This window comes from Peromyscus californicus, unplaced genomic scaffold, assembly GCF_007827085.1.
Source record: "Peromyscus californicus insignis strain IS unplaced genomic scaffold, ASM782708v3 Scaffold_7__1_contigs__length_154581171, whole genome shotgun sequence".
In the NCBI taxonomy this organism is placed as follows: Eukaryota; Metazoa; Chordata; class Mammalia; order Rodentia; family Cricetidae; genus Peromyscus; species Peromyscus californicus.
Genome location: NW_026294595.1, coordinates 139,999,574 through 140,016,813, shown reverse-complemented (window position 1 = coordinate 140,016,813; position 17,240 = coordinate 139,999,574). Strand labels below are relative to the sequence as shown.

At 55.5% G+C, this 17,240-nt stretch overlaps 1 protein-coding gene across 4 annotated transcripts in view; it reads left to right on the top strand.

Annotated features, from left to right (window-relative positions):
- The first annotated feature begins 212 nt into the window (after window positions 1–212).
- The window catches only part of Cdh22 (cadherin 22), a 124,086-nt gene continuing 107,058 nt past the window's right edge, over window positions 213–17,240 (top strand). The window contains exons 1-2 of one of the 4 annotated variants that reach the window (XM_052723071.1): window positions 215–572; window positions 11,874–12,174. The gene's annotated coding sequence lies outside the window, so the exon portion shown is untranslated. Of the gene's footprint in view, window positions 573–2,221; window positions 2,327–11,873; window positions 12,175–17,240 lie in introns of all 4 variants that reach the window. The other 3 variants (XM_052723073.1, XM_052723075.1, XM_052723070.1) reach the window with 3 other exon arrangements.

The following is a 17,240-nucleotide window of genomic DNA, read 5'->3' as shown; positions in this document are numbered from 1 at the left end:
GAGTAATGGGGACAGGGTCTAGTCTGCCACCGGTGCCTCGGGGCAGCTGAGCCGCCAGGCAGGGAGGGAGCGTGCTCCCCTCCTGGGGGCGCTCCCTCCGCGCGGATCTGGGCTGGGAGGAGGAGGAGCACTCCCCCGGGGGCTTTCCCGCGGCCGGCAGCAGGGGAGACCGAGCCTCCGGACCCCACGGGCGAGGGAGGGGCGCGGTCGGAGTGGGGGGCCGGGCTCCAAGGCTGGCTGCGGGGTCCGGCCCGGCGGCCGCCTGCGGCTCGGCTCGGCGCTGCGCAGCGCTCCTGCCCGGCGGGCGCTGCATTCTCCGAGTCTCCACCAGAGGCTGCGGGAGGAAGGAAGGGATCCGTCCCTTGCACACTTCCCCCCTAGTCAGACACGCACACTCCCTCGCTCTCTCGCTCCTCCACACACGCGCGCACTCGCCGCCGCGGCTCCCCCTCTCGCTCCCGCTCTCCCTCGGCTCCTCCAGGCGGACGCCGGGGCCGGACCTGGCCGGGATCCCGCGGATCGCTGGCGTCCCGAGGCGCGGGGACCAGGGAGCAGCCCGGCCGCTCCCCGAGGTAAGAGCGCGCGGCGCCCGCGGGAGGCCAGCCGATCGCCGCCGGGGGAGGCTGCGGGCCGGGAGGGCGCACGGGCCGGGGAGAGGCGGGCGCGGCGCGGGCTCCGGGGTAACGGCCCAAGCGCGCCCATCCCGCGCCCCCTCCCCGGCGGGGCGACGGGGACTTTCCCACGTCCAAACTTTCCCCGGCGCGGAGCCCAGCCCGGCCACCTCCCGGCCCCGGAGTCGCGGTCCCTGCGCCCAGAGCTCGGGGATGCCCCGCAGGCCGGGGGGTGGGGGGGTGGCGGCGCCCGGGGGTGCAGGGCTGGCGCTCCGGGAGGGGTGCGGGGATAGCGAACCCAGTCTAGAAACCGGCCGGGACCCCGGCGTCCCCGCCGCCCACCCCGCGCTAACCGGGCTGGGCTTGTGGGCTCGCGGCCCCTCCCGGAGGCTCGGCGATCGGCGCGGCGGGAGCGTGTGCGCCGCGCGGGTGCGTGTGCGGGTCGGGCCGCCGAGACACGCGCGGCTGCGGCCACCCTGGGGTGGGGTGAGCCGGACAGGCTATGGGGACCCTGGCGGCCCTGCCGACGTGACCCCTGCGCCCCTTGGCCGTCGGATGACGTGCGGAGATCGAGGGGCAGCTATGCCCTCTTCCTCCGCACGCGACTCCGGGGACTCTGTCCCCGCCACGGAGAAAGACCGGGCTTCACAAGCTCACGTCCAAAGCGAGCGCCACTCGGGACTGACCCTCGAGGCCCGGGGTGTGAAGCCGGGAGGTGTGAACTGTGTGACCGTGAGGGCTGCGGGACCCTCGGTGGACACTGTCCCTACCCATGTTGCCTTTGCCTGGGGACCTGACCTCACCACTCCCGCTGCGACCTGATCGGGTCCCTGCCCCAGCTGGGGAGTTGCGGGAGACTACCCTGTGGGGTGCCGTGGACAGAGCGCAGACAGAAACCGGAGTCCCCCGAGGTCTCCCCAAGCCGCAGGGGCACCCCCTGCTGGCGGGCACAGGAGCGCCGGTCGGCTGAAGCCAGCCGTGGCTGAAGCTTCCCACACTCGCGCTGCTGGGAACCCCCTGCTGTCTCTCCCACTCTCCCTGAACGCCGGCGTTGCCAGAGGGTGTGCGTTCCAGTCTTGCTTTACCAGGGCCGGAGTGCCCAGCCTGGCCAGTGGCTTGTTTGCTCCCTTTGGCTACTGCCTCTGCTGGGTGCTGCTGGAACCGGGTGCTCGCTCCCACCCGCTTCTTTCCCTACTGTCCTGAAAGCCTGTCTGTTACGTGCTCTGTCCCTAGGTGTATCCCCCACGCTTGCCCACCTGTGCCCACTCTGACTCTTGTTGGAATATGGAGACTTGGTCCATCTCATCCTTAGTGTGTCCACCTCCTTTCACCCAACCTGCCTCAGTTTCTCTCTGCCAGGTCAGGAGACACCTTCCTCCCCAAGCCAGCCTCTACTCCAGCTGGGTGTCTTGCCTTTTCCAGTGCTCCTGAAAGTCACTGCTTGGGATGGGGCAGGGGGAGGAGGGGGAGTGTCTCTGTGTTTCATTACCAGAGCCAGTACCTCTCAGCAGGTGCTTTGCCAAGCAAGCTAGGTCTCTCTCGGCCTAAGGCACGTGCCTCTGGGTCATCATGTCAGGGGTTCTATTTACCTGGGCTTCCCTCCTTCCCAGCTTAAAGTATCGGAAGCAGGCTCGAGGTCACAAAGCAAGCACTATCAAGAGGCAGAATGGGGACCCAGGTACCTTGATATCCAGGACTCATCAATTCTATGTTGGGTGAGTCTGAGGGAAAAGGGATCAGTTTCTTGTCCTCAGGCTGTGGGCAAAGCAGGAAGACACTCACTTCCATGCAGCGTGAGGTGTTTGAGGTAGATCCCTGGGCTCCTAGAGGAAGAAAGCCATTAAACGACTTGGACAGAGAAACAGAAATGGTAAACTGTTGTGACCCTGGGTCCATGTGTGTAACGTGTGTGTGTGTGTGTGTGTGTGTGTGTGTGTGTGTGTGTGTGTGTGTGTTTAAGGTGGCTATGGTCTTGGTTGCTTCCCTGACAGTCTACAATTTGCACAGAGGCGGGACTTCAGCCTCTGCCCCCTGGGTTCTTTGTGACCCTCATTTGCAGGGTTCTGTGGCTCCCTGTGAGGGACTGGCTAGAGCTTGGACAGGGACCTTCAACACAGCAAAGTTTGGAATAGTTTATTTACCACACCAAATAGAGGAGTTGGCCAATTGAATTTCCTCTTTTGTCTGAGTTTTCTCCCCCTTTCTTCCATCAGGAAAAACCATTGGAAATGCAGCCTCAGGTGTGTGTGTGGAGTGGGAAGGAATAATTCCTGTTTATGTAACTGAACCCATGCTGGGTGGCCTGGGAGGGGGTAGGAGCTACTAACAGAGGAAGAGGACCCTGAGGAGAGGCTAGGCTGAGACTCCAGTTAGGACTGTACCCTCCCTCCCTGGTGAGTCAGGACAGGCAGCATCAGTCACATTTGGCTGGGAGGGGACCAGGACCTCAGTCCAGGATCAGGAACCAAAACCTTATTTCCCTAATGCCCGCCCCCCCCCACACACACACACAGGGGGGTTCTCTCCACTAGCTTTGGCTCCTCAGAGCATCCTTGAGATGGAACGCTTGCCAGGGAGGCCTCTTCTTCCTAGAGCCATGAGTTTTTTTTTTTCCCCCGATGTCTCTAAAGACATCCCAGATACTTGCCATCCCCACCCCACTCTGCCTTCTGCCCTAGTCAGGACAGGCTCTGATCTTCACGTTGTCATCAGAACCATGGGTGTCATCAGACTTTGTCTCTCGGGGAGTGGGAGACGACAAACAGGAAAGTCACATTTGCACAATGGCTCCAGTCCATGTATATGGGAGGGAGAGGCAGGGGTATGGAACAGGGAGGCCGGAAGTGTAGCTGTCTTGTGCGGTTGGGCAGGTTGTTGACTGTCTCGAGGACACTCGGTTCAGGAGGAGAGGAGGGTCTGAAATCTATTTTAAGCTCCACTCAACAAGTAAGGCGCCCTAAAGGCAACTGCATCTGCCTGGAGAAGGCACGCTCTTCTCTAAATTGCAAAAGGGCTTCCGACCGCGATGCTCTTGGGGCCTGGGCCTAGGCCGCTGCTTCGTCCTCAGAAGCTCCTGCTTAATTACTGCTAAGGATGCGCACAGTACCTACTCCTTAGCTAGGGTCTCTTGCAGGGGACTCCACCTTCCCAAATCTGTGGGTCTGGGTCTGAGCACAGAAGGTTCCAGAGCCTGGAGTTGCTCTTTTCCTCCAGGCCCTGCCTTTACCTGCTGTCACTTTGAGGGCTCTTCAGACCCGCCAGTCTACTGTTTGGCTGTCTGCTTGCTGTTTGACTCTGTTGCTGCAACCTGGGTTTGTGACTTGGGGGCTGTGTGGCTTTGGAAAAGTTACTTCACCTCTCTGTTGGGTTGTTGTGGGGAAAAAAATGCACAAACCAGTTCCCTTAGCACTGCTCTGGGTGCTTGGGATACCCATAAACAAATCATCATTATGGTAATACTTCTCTGTTGATAATGGACTCTCCCTGCTTTGGCACAATTGCTTAGCTACCTGGGGGCTAGAATCAGGCTCCCTCTGACCTCAGATTCCTCCTAGGCTTCTGGGTTAGTGGAAATTGGCTGGCTAAGCAGCCAGGGGCAAAGGAAGATTCTAGATTTTCAGATTCATTTTGTCCTAGTTTCTGCCTTCTCTCCTTCGGCCCATCCCATGATTCCAACTCGGACTGGGGCGTCCTGGCTTTGAACAGTCTACACTGTGGTGGCAACCTCCTCGCCAGCCTCCAGGCCTCCAGTCTGCTCCTCCCTCAGTCCTTGCTGCAGTCAGAGCGATCTGTTCTCCAGCACAGGTGGGATCGCGTCACTTGCTTGATTAAAACCCCTCCATGGCTCCCCATCGCCTACTGAATTAAGTCCAGACTCTGCACAGTGACATTCAAGGTCCTTGTAATCCGTCTGCATCCTCCTTTATCTCCCACTGTGCCTCCAACCCGACAGTCCTGCACAAGGCCAGATCTGCCCTTCCTCAGAACGCCCTGTCCGAAGAGCTTCTGAAGCCCCCATGACCCAACCCAAGTAGCATCATTTTCCTGTGTCCACTCATACACCTGTCTGTGCGGCCATCCGTCCATTCACAATCCAGTTGGAAAAAATACATGTAAACATGTGTCTGCTAAGCATGTATATGTGCTAGGCTTTGTGTTGAGTGTGGGAGACACCACTGTTAGTCTGAGCCAGCAGGAGGCCTGTGGTCCAGGGTGCCCAACAGACAATTAAGCAATTCCCATCATCATGGTTAGAGCTATGGGTGAGCAGCAGAGACTCAGAAAGAGTGAGGCATAAACAGGACCCTGCAGGATTGAATAATGGTCCTCCGAGGAGCGAAAATGAGGGGAGCACTGGAGAGGAAGGCAGGCTTCAGGCTCAGGGTTGTGGAGGTCCCCTGAGAGGAGGGAGAACAGGGGGTGGGAAGCAGAAAGCCCAGCTGCCTGAAGTGAACGCCTGGAGGGTGGTGCCTGGGAGCGTGGGGGGGGGGGGATCACAGAGAAGCCACCTATGGGGCTGCAGAAGTGGTCCCGTAGGGCTGGAGAGCCACAGGAGGCAGGAAAGTAATGGCATGGCGTCTTTGAGCAGTGGGGACCCTGAGGGTTTTCAGCAAGGGAAGCACCTGGTGTCATTTGCCTGGAGAAGCCTCAGCCCCAGCTGGGGGGACAGTGGGTAGGTTGGGAAGCAGGGCCAGGGTTGCCATTGCTGGCCCTGCTCTGAGGGCTCCACGCAGGACCTGAGAGGGCTGGATGAATGCAGAGGGTGTAGGGACGCCCATTTCTGGCTCCCGAGGCTGTCGGGCCATGGAGATAAGAAATATGAGGCAAGGGCTACAGAAGTGCTGGGGATCAACTAGGGACAGATGCACGTGAGAAGTTGATGGGACCTGCAGGTGGGGACACCCAGGGGACAGTGCTGAAACGTCTGGGCTTCCTTGTGAGGCTGGAAGCTTGTCTGTGAGGTCCCGAGAATGAAGGGGTTTGCTCCATGGCTCGTCTAAAGCATGAAGAGGTCTTGTGGGGCTCTTAATTCTCAGGACCAGGTGCTGCCTGGGGAGCCCTGTGGGACCACCAGGAGACCACCCACCCCACACACCCCCACACCCCCACACCCCCACACCCCCACACCCCCACACCCCCACACCCCCGTCTCAAACCCTAGAAGCAGCGCTTAGATTTTCACACCGGCTGCCTCATTACTGTTCTCAGCGTGTCGCGTATGTTTCCCAGCCAGGGCCACTTTTGGTTCCCAAAGGACATCGGGTGATGCCTAGAAATGCCTCTAGTCAAAGGCCATTACTGGCACCCAGTGGGTGAAGGCTGACACTGATGACATTGCCAAACCACCTCCCACCCACAGGATGTCCCCAGCCCGGCCACCCCGCCGCCGCCGAGAACTCTGCAGTACAAAGAGCAGCGCAGAGGCTGGGGGCCCAGCCCTGGGGGAGACTCCGTGGGGGCCAGTGTGGACATTTCCTTCTGTCTCCTGGGTGTGGAGCTCAGCATGTGGCACACAGCCAGCACTGCTGAATCGAGTGTGGGCTTGGGGAGGGGCTTAGAGCCACACAGTGTGGGAGCCAGCATACCTATGGCTCCTCCCTAGGCAGACAGCCACAGCTCTGAGGCCAAGGGCAGCTGCCCAGTGTGTAGTTCACCAGCCCCCTCTCCTGGTCTTGTTCGTTCCTATCATGTTTTTCATTAGAACATGTAGATTTTGTCATTCTTTTAAATTTCATTGTTATTATTAGTGTGTGTGTGTGTGTGTGTGTGTGTGATGTGCTGTGTACGTGTGGGCACACGTGCCATGGCATGCTTGTAGAGGGCAGAGGACAACTTTGTGGAGTCAATTCTCTTCTTCTATCTTTACGCTGGTTCTGGGGATGGAACTCAGGTCAGCAGGCTTGAGAGGCAAGTGCCTCTATTTGCTGAGCCATCTTTCTGGCCTTGGGTTGTTTGGTTGGTTCTGTCTGTCTGTTTTGAGACAGTCTCATGTGCCTCTGATCTCAAATTCACTTTGTAGTTGAGGATGACCTTGACCTTCTAATCCTCCTGAGTGCTGGGATCACAATATGAGTTGCCATGCCTGGAGTCCTGCTATTGTGAGCATGAGTCACCATGACTGGTTTATGTAGTATTGGGGATCGAACTCAGGGCTTCATGCATGCTAGGCAAGCACTCTCCCAACCGAGCTGTTCATGTCGGTGTTTCTCAACCAGGGCCACTTTTGGTCTCTGGGCCAAATACCATTCGTAGATGCTAGTTTTTTTTTTTTTTTTTTTCCAAATACACGAGTTGCAGGTAAACAAAATGAGAAACACAATAACTTGCTGACTAAGAACACTGACTCTGGAGCCCAGGAGAGCTGAGTTTACAGCTAAGGCCCACCACCGCTCATCTGTAGGACCCTCTGTTTCCTCATCCAGGAAATCCCTTCAGTTAACCTGCCTCCTGCGAGGATGGAGGAGGTATAGACACAGGGCAGAGCATGTGGCTTAGCTCCTGGGAAGAGTTTATTCATGTGGGTGTAAGTGTACACAAATGCAGCTGTGTGTCTTTTTAGCCATGAAAACATTTTTAATTAGCCATGATCCCACTACCCCTTGGTCACCATTTTGATGCGTGTTCTTGTTGACATAGATTGAAAATCAAAATAAAAACGGCATCGTGCTTTGCACATGTGCCTCTGTAGCCTGCCTTGTTGCTGGGTAGTGTACTGTGAGCGTCTTGCCATTTCAATGAATAGACATCCACATCACCATTTTTTAATAGCTGCCCAGCCTGCCATTGTGTGGCTGTCCATAATTCACTCGACCAGCCCCCGCGGTTGGACACTTGGGTTGCTCCCAACCTTGCGCTATTACAAACAATTCTGCTGTGAGCATCCTTGTACACACATCTTCACGCTCGTGTCCAGTGATTTCCTTGGAGACTGCTTGGACATTTTTGGCAGGAGGTACATGGCACTGACCTGATTCCTTAAGTAGAAGCCTTTAGACCCAGCAAGGCTGGAGGCCTCTGGGGAATGAGGAGGGTGCCAGGTACTGGGGAACCACTGGGACTCTGGAAAGGCAGGTTGTGATTTTAAGACGTGGCCAGCTCAGTGAGTGGTGACCGCAAAGGCCACACTTCTCCTTTGTTGTCACTGAGAATGGGGGACCAGGGTTGGGAGGTAGGCTGTGTGTTTGATGGGCAGAGTGGCAGACACCAGGCAGACGGGGACATGAGGTGGACAGGCTGAGGCAGGCTGATGGATAGGTAGCAGAGGCAGGTGGATCCAGGTCAGCAGGCAGACAAGATGATGGACAGGTGACAAGCTGAGCAGATTCGGGTGTCCAGAGAGAGGACTGTGGCTTCAGGGTGGGGCCTGCAGAGATCATGAACTGATGTACATTAGAGATTCAAGAATGGGGAGATGTAGCCTGGGCCACATAAGCAGCTGTGTGTGGGTTTATGCATTTGGAGTGGAAAGACCTTAGGGAGCGATCAGCAACTCACTGTGTAGATGGGGACTTACCCCAGAAAAAGGGGGCTGCAGTGCCCTCTTTGGTCTGGTGTCAAGTCTGTTTATTCACAGGCCCCTCTTCCGAACGAGCTTGAGGGTAACAAGGTGGAACAAGGGATGTGACTCAGTCGGCAGAGTGCCCGGCATGTGTGAATCCCTGGATTTGATCCCTAGCTCCAGATAAAATTCGAGATGGTAGTGTACACCTGTAATTCCAGCACTCCAGAGGTAGAGGCAGGAGGATCAGAAGTTCAAGGTCATCCTTGGCTACATAGTGAGTTCAAAGCCAGCCTGGACTACATGGTGAAACCTTGTCTCAGAGCAAAAAATAAACAAAGAGAGTGGGCAGAGGGGCTGCCACTGCATGGCCAAAGGGGACGGGGGTGGGGGGGGAAGAGCCTGTCCACTCCCAGGACACTGTGTCATCAATCACAAGGTCCTGTTGAGGGCACGGGAGCCAGACTGCCAATTACCAGCCTAGGGACCTGAGACATGTCACTAGCCTTTGGGCTTCTGACCTGACCTCTGAGATTTGTGGGGAGGACTGGAGCATTCGCCCAGGGGGAAGGTTCTAGAAGCCTTGAACACTGATACTGTACTACTTGCACCTGTTTTACACACACACACACACACACACACACACACACACACACACACACTACACAGTAGATGTGTCATAAGCACATCTCAACAAGTGGCTCACTGGACACTGATCATGGGGGACAGCCCTGGAGCTGTGTATTGAGTCCTGGTACTGCTGTGGTTGGAGAGGCTTTCAGGAGGGAGAGCTAAGTGAAGTGGCTTGGCGATGTCTGGTTGCGAGCTAGTGGTCAAGCTGGCCAGAGCACAGAGGACATAAAGGAGAGGAGAGAGCGAGTGAGGAGTTGGAGGGAAGGTTCCTCAGCTGTGGTGCTCCAGACTGAGGAATGCGGTGATGGGGAGGTACGGCAGGGGGCCGGCTGGATTTTGGGAGGAACTTAAAGGAAAGAGGACACAGAGAACAGGGCACCAGAATCACCCAGAAGACAGAGAGGGAGGATTGAATGAGGTGAGGAGCAAGGGACCCAGGGAAAAGCTCCAGGTGGTCACCGGGACCCGGAACAGCTTGGCTACAGGAGATGCTGTAGAGAAAGGAGAGAAAACGAACAACATGGCAAGCCTGGGTATCGTGTGTGTGTGTGTGTGTGTGTGTGTGTGTGTGTGTGTGTGTGTGTGTGTGTGTGTGTAAGAGAATTAGGGCTCATTAATCAAATCAGAAGAGTCTATGCTTGAGAGGCTCTCAGGAAAACTGAGATTTTGCTGACATTTTTCAGCCACCCAGCACCCCACCTAATGCCATCCATCCTTTGGTCATTTTCCAACCCATCACCCACCCACCCACCTCCATTCAAATGCTGAGCTGCCCATTGCCCACCTGCTGCCTCTGCCCAGCTAACCCACTGCTGCCCACCCACTGCTGTCCACCCACTCACTGTGCACCCACGCTCACCATCCACCCACCCAGTCACTGTGCACCCACGCTCACCGTCCACCCACCCACTGCTGTGCACCCACGCTCACCGTCCACCCACCCAACCACTGTGCACCCACGCTCACCATCCACCCACCCACATCCCTCTGCCTTGCTTTACATCTTCTCACGGTCTGCTGCCTCCCATCAGTGAATACACCGACTTACCCATCCATTCACGATGCATTTCTTATAAGCCTACTATGTGCCCGGCTTGGGTGAAATCTTGACACAAGCGCTTGGAGATGCCTGTCGATAAAGACAGAGATTAGAAAAGACAGTGAAAGACAGCGGACCCCTTAACCTGGAGGATTTCATGTCCTCATTGCTGTGAAGGGCTCTGTGGACTGTGGCCCAGAGGTGAGCTGTGTTCCCAAAGTGTTAGCTGCTAATACTACACAAATTTGCTGTTTGTTTTCCTTGGAGTCTGTGAGTGTGTGTAGACACACGCACACTCGTACACACACATCTGCCTAAGCTGGCAGTGTCTCCTCGATGCCGTAGCTGGTATCTATCTCATCCCACATCTGATAGCTCCTCCCATTGGGGCTCTATTAGCCCCAATTATAGGCACAGAGTAGGCGCTTCATAATGGCGTCTGGATGAAGAGGCTTACTGGGCTCAGCTGGTTGAGAAATGAGGAACGGTTCCCAGGACAGGGCACAGGAAACTGGCTGCATTTGAAGCTGGAGGGAATCAGGCTAGCTAGAAGGAGGACTGCCACATTGATCACCACACTGTCTGCCTGTGTTTGGCTGTAAGGGGGTCCTCAAAACTGTAGGAGTGGTTGAGCAAAGAGGAGAACAGACTGGGATGTTTAGGGGGGGTGGGGCAGTGGAGCACTCTGGAGGTGACCTCGGAGAAAGGTGTGTGGGGGTGATGGAGTTGCAGGATGGGGGTGCCTGTAGAGCAAGAAGATAAGTCTGTGGTGAAGTGAGGGTGGGTGGAAGTGGGGTACCTAGTATCAGGACAGGAGCAGCAGGGTGCAATGACTCTCAGAAGAACCCCAGAACAAGGGCTTCCCTCAGCCCCAAGCCTCCACAGCCAACATTTGTCCCCAAGGCATCCCTCATTTGTGAGAGGCCTCACCTCCATCCTGCAGAGCCTGTGTCCTTTCCTGTCCCCTCATAAGTCCTGTTCTCACAAACCTCAGCCTCCAACTGAGTCTCTGGCAGAGCTCCCACTGGTTCCTGGAGAAAGCTGTCTTTCGGACATAGGCCTCTCACTGTCCAGAGCAGAATCTAGGCTGTACTTCACAAGTGTGCCAGCCCCTACCGAGCCCCAGATTCTGTCCCTGAGCCCCTGTTACCATGGGCCCTGGATCATGGTGTTAGCCCTCTTGCCCTAATAAGCACCTGGCTACTTTGCTTAGCTTCTGATGTTCCCTTCCTGCTGTGAGCCCAAGTTCCCAAGAGGGAATTCCTGCACACACACACACACACACACACACACACACACACACACACACACAGACACACACACCCCTTGTAAATTCTCATAGCCCATTCTCTCCACAGACTCATCCCTGAGCTCAGCCCTGGCCCCTTCTGGAGCCTGGTGGCACTCTCCCTCCATAAATGGTAGTACTTGATGTCCTCGATGTGTGACAGCCAGCCGGTGGAGGTGCCAGCTCCACCACCACTCCAGGGTCTCTGCATCCACTCTGCAGGCCTTGGGAAAAAAGCCCTGGACCTGGGCCCATGAGTCCCTTGCACCACCTGCCCACTGCCTCATGGCTTTAGGAACAGGAACTTGCAGGCTAGAAAGCAGACTGGGTTGATGGCAGGTACCAGCCGGGCTGGCAGCTCCACTGGGCTTGGCTCACAGGCTGGAGAATCCTGGACTTGCTGTTTCGGGGTTAGGAAAACAGTCACAAATTAGAGAAAATGTTTGGGGAAATTGCTCTACTGCACAGGAGGGAGGCCATTGATGGAGGGAGCTTGGGAGGAAGGGAGGACAGGGAGTGGAGAGGGAGGGGGAGCACGGGAGAGAGGGAGCACGGGAGAGAGAACGGGAGGAAGGGCGGAAGGATAGGAGTGATGACTATCTGAAGCTCTAGACCCTTCGCTTGACACTCAAGGCCCCATTTTGTCTCCTGACATAGTTCTTCACCTGCTGAGCCAGACACACTTGCCCCAGCTAGCATAGCACCAAGGTTGCCTTCCGTCTACTGAACCCCTCCAGCTACTCCATGGGAGTGTCCTTTCTATCCTTCGTGTCCTGGTGGTACCCGGATCATCTCTCTTGACAGGCAACATGTGGACTGGCTGACACTGGGCAAATCTCTTCGACTCCCCGGGCCTCAGTTTCCTCGTCTTTACGACGGCGTTGCTGGCGTTCCCACAGGTGAACGAGGTGATGAGTACATGGCGTTCATCTCTCACACGGGCACTGGGCGCCACCTTAATGAGGATGCCACTGCAAGCCTTCCAGCCTTCCAGAAGAGCAGAGCTCCTGGCAGCAGTTATCTCTGAAACATCACAGCTCCCCCGCGGAGGCCTGCTGTGTTCATGTCTGTCCAGGTCTCCCCTGCTGAGCCACTGTGGAGAGAGGTGTGTGAGTTTCAAGGCAAGAGCTAGTGGGAGGTGTCCTGAGAGAGGAAGGTGAAGCCGGTAGGTTCTGTCTCATAAGTCATCCCGCCATCAGACCCGCCCACACCAGGCCTGTTTTCTGTCTGGAGGAATTAGAACGGCCAAGAGCAGGAGTTCTGGAGTAGCCTGGTCCTCCTGAGTGCCAGGATCTGCACAAGTCATATGGCTGCCTCAGTTTCTCCATCTGTAAGAGGACTTGATAACCAGTCTCTGATCACCAAGTTGGGGGGGGGTGTTGATATTTGTACAGTGCTTAGCATGGTTCCCGGTGCCTCTCTATGGGTTCGCTGATAAAATGGCGGGGGGTCGGATCCACTGAGTAGAGGGTAGGAGCACAGAGCTCCGGTGAGGCAGCAGGTTTCAGCGGAGCAGACATCACATGGGCACTTCTGATGGGGAAGCAAGGGTAGTCTCTAAGTCAAGGGCTCTTTTTGGGAGCCTACGTGCGTCCATCTGGGAAAGGCTGGGCTGGAGAAGGTGCCTGCACAGCTGGCCCTGAGACAGAAGCAAGAGGGAGCTCCAGGGTGGCGGCCTGTGTGTCCTGAGAGAAGGGGGCCTCAGGGAACTCACCGGGCAGTGAGCAGGGTTAGGAGAGGGGTCCTGGCAGCTCCCCTGTCAATCAAAGGGTGCTGAGAGCCCTGTTCTCCCTGCTGTACAGTGGGCCAATGTCTTTGCCCAGGGGGACTCCAGTGTGCCAGTGTGTGTATGTGTGTTTTGCAATCATGTGAGTGTGCAGATGTGTGCACCCTTGTGTGCAGATGTGGAGGCCAAGTCAGACACTGGATGTGTTCTATTGATCTCCTCTTTACTTCCTTGAGACAAGGGTCTGCCATTGAACCAGCAACTCTGACTGGGCTAGCTGCCTGGTCAGCAGAGCCTTTGGGAGACACTGTCTCTACCCTTCCTCCCCCAGTGCTGGGTCCCAGGACCTGGTAGCCATGCCTGGCTTTTTACGGGGAGCTTCAGATTCAAACTCAGGTCGTTGTGCTTGCGTGGCAAGTATTCTTACCTACTGAGCACCTCCCAAATCTCCCCAGAGGTGATCTTATTCTCCCTTCTCACCGCCTCAGTTTCCCCTTCGGCAGAGTCCTTCCATTTGCCCTTTCCTTCCTGTTTTTCAAGCTTTTCCCCCAAGTGGAGGGTGGGAGGGGCCACAGAGGAGAGTTTGAACAAACGGGGACTGCAGACAGAACTTTGGATTGGTTGGCCAGCGCCATTCTTTTTCCCGGTTGCCATAGCAGCCATTTCCCGGGGTTGTCAGTGATGAAACTCATAACATTGTTTTCAAATAATCCGTGTAATTGAAATAACAATTGAGCTGTTAACTCGTCTCTCACACTCAGGCTAGGACAGCTCCTCCCTCCACACCCTCCTCCCCACCCGGAAGTCCCGTCCCTTCCAAGCTCCTCTGTGAGGCTCCGGTCTTGGGGCTGGAGGAAGCTTGGCTTCCCCGCTACAGCGTAGAATCGTCAGGGCTCAGGACCCTCGCCCCCGCCAGCCCCAAACTGAACTAGAACTTGAAGATGGAGTGCCCTTCTCTTTTTGCAACTCAAGGTCCAAGGGAGGAAAGGGACATAGCCAGGGCCACTCAGGAAAGAGGCGCATGGGGGAGCAGCCTTGAGTTTTGGCGCGCGTTGGAAGTGTTGTATTGGGAAGGGCAGACATCAGGTCCAGAGCCGCCCCTGATTTTGCGTGTGTCTTCCCACCTTTCTTCCCACTTTCCAGGTAAATAGACTGAGGCCTGCAGAGCTGTTCATACAAGTGTGTTTCTAACTTCAGAAGATAACGAATAGATCTGAAAGAGTGTTAAGTCATCTCTCTCCTCCCTGCATCACCAAAGCAGGAGCTGAGACCTGGGGTCCCTAGTCCGGACTTCCTGGAGGAAGGTGCCTGGCTGAGTGAGAGGCAGGGGTCCCTCAAGGAGCTGGCGTGGGGGAGGAAATGGACGTTCAGAGTGCACATGTGGTGAACACGGGTGCGCAGAAGGTTGTGGGGTGGACTGAAGAATGAGAAGTGTCTGGGAGCATGCAGGAAGGCAGGGCCGACAGACAGCTCCCTGTGGATGCTTCACAGAGGATAAAAGCATTAAAAAAAAAAAATGTCTGGTCTGTGTCCAAGGTGCTCTCTGAGTCTGCAGACTGTGTGGGTGGCTGGGGTGGCGGGCACTGGCTAGGACTGGGGGTGGGGCGGTCCTCAAAATGCAAAACTAGGGGACAGCAAGAAGCTGGCTTCCCTCCCCGGAGTCTTGAGAGTGGCACTGCCAGCCAAGGGCCTTGCTACTCTTCTATCCTCAACCATTCACTCTTACTCAATAGTTACTGACTTCCTACCTGCTCTGAGCCAGGCACCAGGTGGTCCCCAGGATGTAAGGATCAGGTAGACTTACAGACATCCATCCTCAAGGACTAACAGGACACATGTGTGCATGAACACACCACACACATAGATAGATAGATAGATAGATAGATAGATAGATAGATAGATAGATAGATAAATGGAATTAATAAGAAATGACCCAGTTCACATGTGTGCATGAACACACACACACATAAATAAATGGAATTAATAAGAAATGACCTGGTTCAACTAGTCCTGGGGCTGAAGTGGAGAAACGGAAATCTTTGCCTGTTTGTGACAATCAGATGCAGCTGTGAGAGTGGGCACCGGTAGCTGTACAGACGTGCACCCCAGCTGTCACGCAGAGAAGCACAAGTGGCCTTGATGTTGGGCAGACCTGGAGGTGTGGAGAGACACTTGACCTCTCTGGGATGTGGCTGTTTCATCAAGGATGGTAATCATCGCACCTATCCAGCAGACGGTTTGAGAGGTTGGCTGAGATCATGCGTGCACATGGAGGGGAAGGCAGGGGACCCTGACTGTGAGTGCCTGACCTGAAACCCTAGCCAGCTCAGGGCTACCCTGCCACTCAGACTTGAGGGAACCTTGGTGACTTTCCCACGCTCTTTGAACCTCTGTGGCTTCTCAGTGATGATAATAGTGCCCTCCTCTTGGGCCCGATGACAGGCATCTGATCCCAGCATTTGGGAGGTAGAGGCAGGAGGATCAGACGTTCAAGGTCATCCTCCAAGACATAGTGAGTTCATGACCAGTCCGGGCTCCATGAGACCCTGTCTCACCCGGGCTCCATGAGACCCTGTCTCACCCGGGCTCCATGAGACCCTGTCTCACCCGGGCTCCATGAGACCCTGTCTCAACACAAAGAAAAGAAGAAACGAGGAGTTGTGAGGCTGGACCGGGCTGGAGCTGTGTGGATACAGGCAGCTGTGGTTGTGAGAATATGGGCCTCTTGAACTACACCTGCCAGAGGGCAGAGGCTACCTCTGACATCTCCCTGGCACCCTGCAGGTCCTCACCCCACAGCCTCTTGGGCCCTACCCAGACTGGGGGTCCCCCTCTTTCTCTCAGCATCCCTCCCCTGCTTGGCTTCAGTCTCAGCTCCCAGGACTGGCTCTCTCCTCAGAGCCCCATGTTCTGCCAGGGCCAGGGATAATGGAGGGGAGATGAATCCACAGGGGTCCAAGGACAGATGGCCTCCAAGACCCTCATGCCATAGCCCTGGGCCCATTAGATGAGCCCTTGACTAACCTTTGGAGAATACGGGAATTCTCGGCTTTTCCTTGACACTGGAGTAGGCCACTGTGGGTTGATTAGGGCCACCCACTCTGACAACAGTGTCCTCCCTCCCTACAAGCAAGAAGTGTCCAGACAAGTATCACCAAGGTGGCCAACTCACCCTGGCAGACGTCCTCTGTGCCAGCACGTGGCTGTAAAACGTGAGCCCTGTCCCAGTGTCCTGCAGAGAGGCTTTGTAATCCCAGTCCATGTCCTCCAGTCGAGCCCTTTGTCCCCCTTCCCACCAGAGTTCCTGTTCCTGACAAAGTCTCCCAACCAGCTGATGCTAAGCATGCCTTTGTTGCCCTTGAACACTCAGCCCGGCCAGAAACTGTGAACTCTGACCTCAAATTCCTGCCACCTGCTCCCCACTCTGAGTTCAACCCCAGATCCCAGTCCGCAGATTTCCCTAACAGAAACTTTTTTTTTTTTTTTTTTTTAGTAACTTAAACAGAGATCCCAATCCAGAGGACTGGGATGTCGCTCAATGGTCGAGGGCCTGCCCTGGGTTCAATCTATAGCCAAAAAAGAAAGAAAGAAAGAAAGAAAGAAAGAAAGAAAGAAAGAAAGAAAGAAAGAAAGAAAGAAAGAAAGAAAAAGAAACAGAGAGAGAGAACAAAAACCAATCAATCAAACAAAAGCCCAAACCAAACAACAACAACAGCAAAAACCACCTCCCCAATCCAAACTTTAATTCCAAAACGGACTCCTGGATCCTTCCAGCTCAGCTTCCAGACCCAACCCTGACCCTCTGGCTTTGGGGGTTTGGGGCTCTGAAAAGAGACAGGAAAGGCTTCAGGGGTTGGGTTTGAACTCACTGTTCTTCACTTATGTATTTATCTGAACACATGACGCACTCTGGAACACTAGAGGAGTGTGGCCCCACTGTCTTCTGGGGAGACAGACAAGCAGTCAGGCTGTGACAGCCAAAGACTCCCTAGTCACTTAAGAGCTGAATACCAGTGTTAGGGACACTGCCCTCCATGTGGGGTCAGCATGCAGCATCGAGGACCACAGGGCCTTCCTGAGTCAGTAGGCAGAGCACTTACTTCTGGCTTGCTGTTCTCTTGGATGGGTAGAAGAGGACATGCATTGTAAGGGGACAGCTTGGGAGGGGTGGAGCTGTTTTACTGCAGGGATCTAGGGTCAACCATTTAAGCAGACTCCTAAAGGCTAGGAGAGTGGGAGCCAGGAAGACATAAGGGAGGTTGGTATTGCAGGCCAGGAAACCAGCAAGTGCAAAGGCCCTGAGGCAGTATCATAGCTGGTAGGTTTGGAGACCAGCCAGAGCCTGCTGTGACAGGAATAGAGAAGGATGTAGGAAGAGATTGTTGGCTCTCCGGAGCCATTTGACTCTGAGTAGTACACGAAGCCAAAGGACCTTCTGGGGAAGG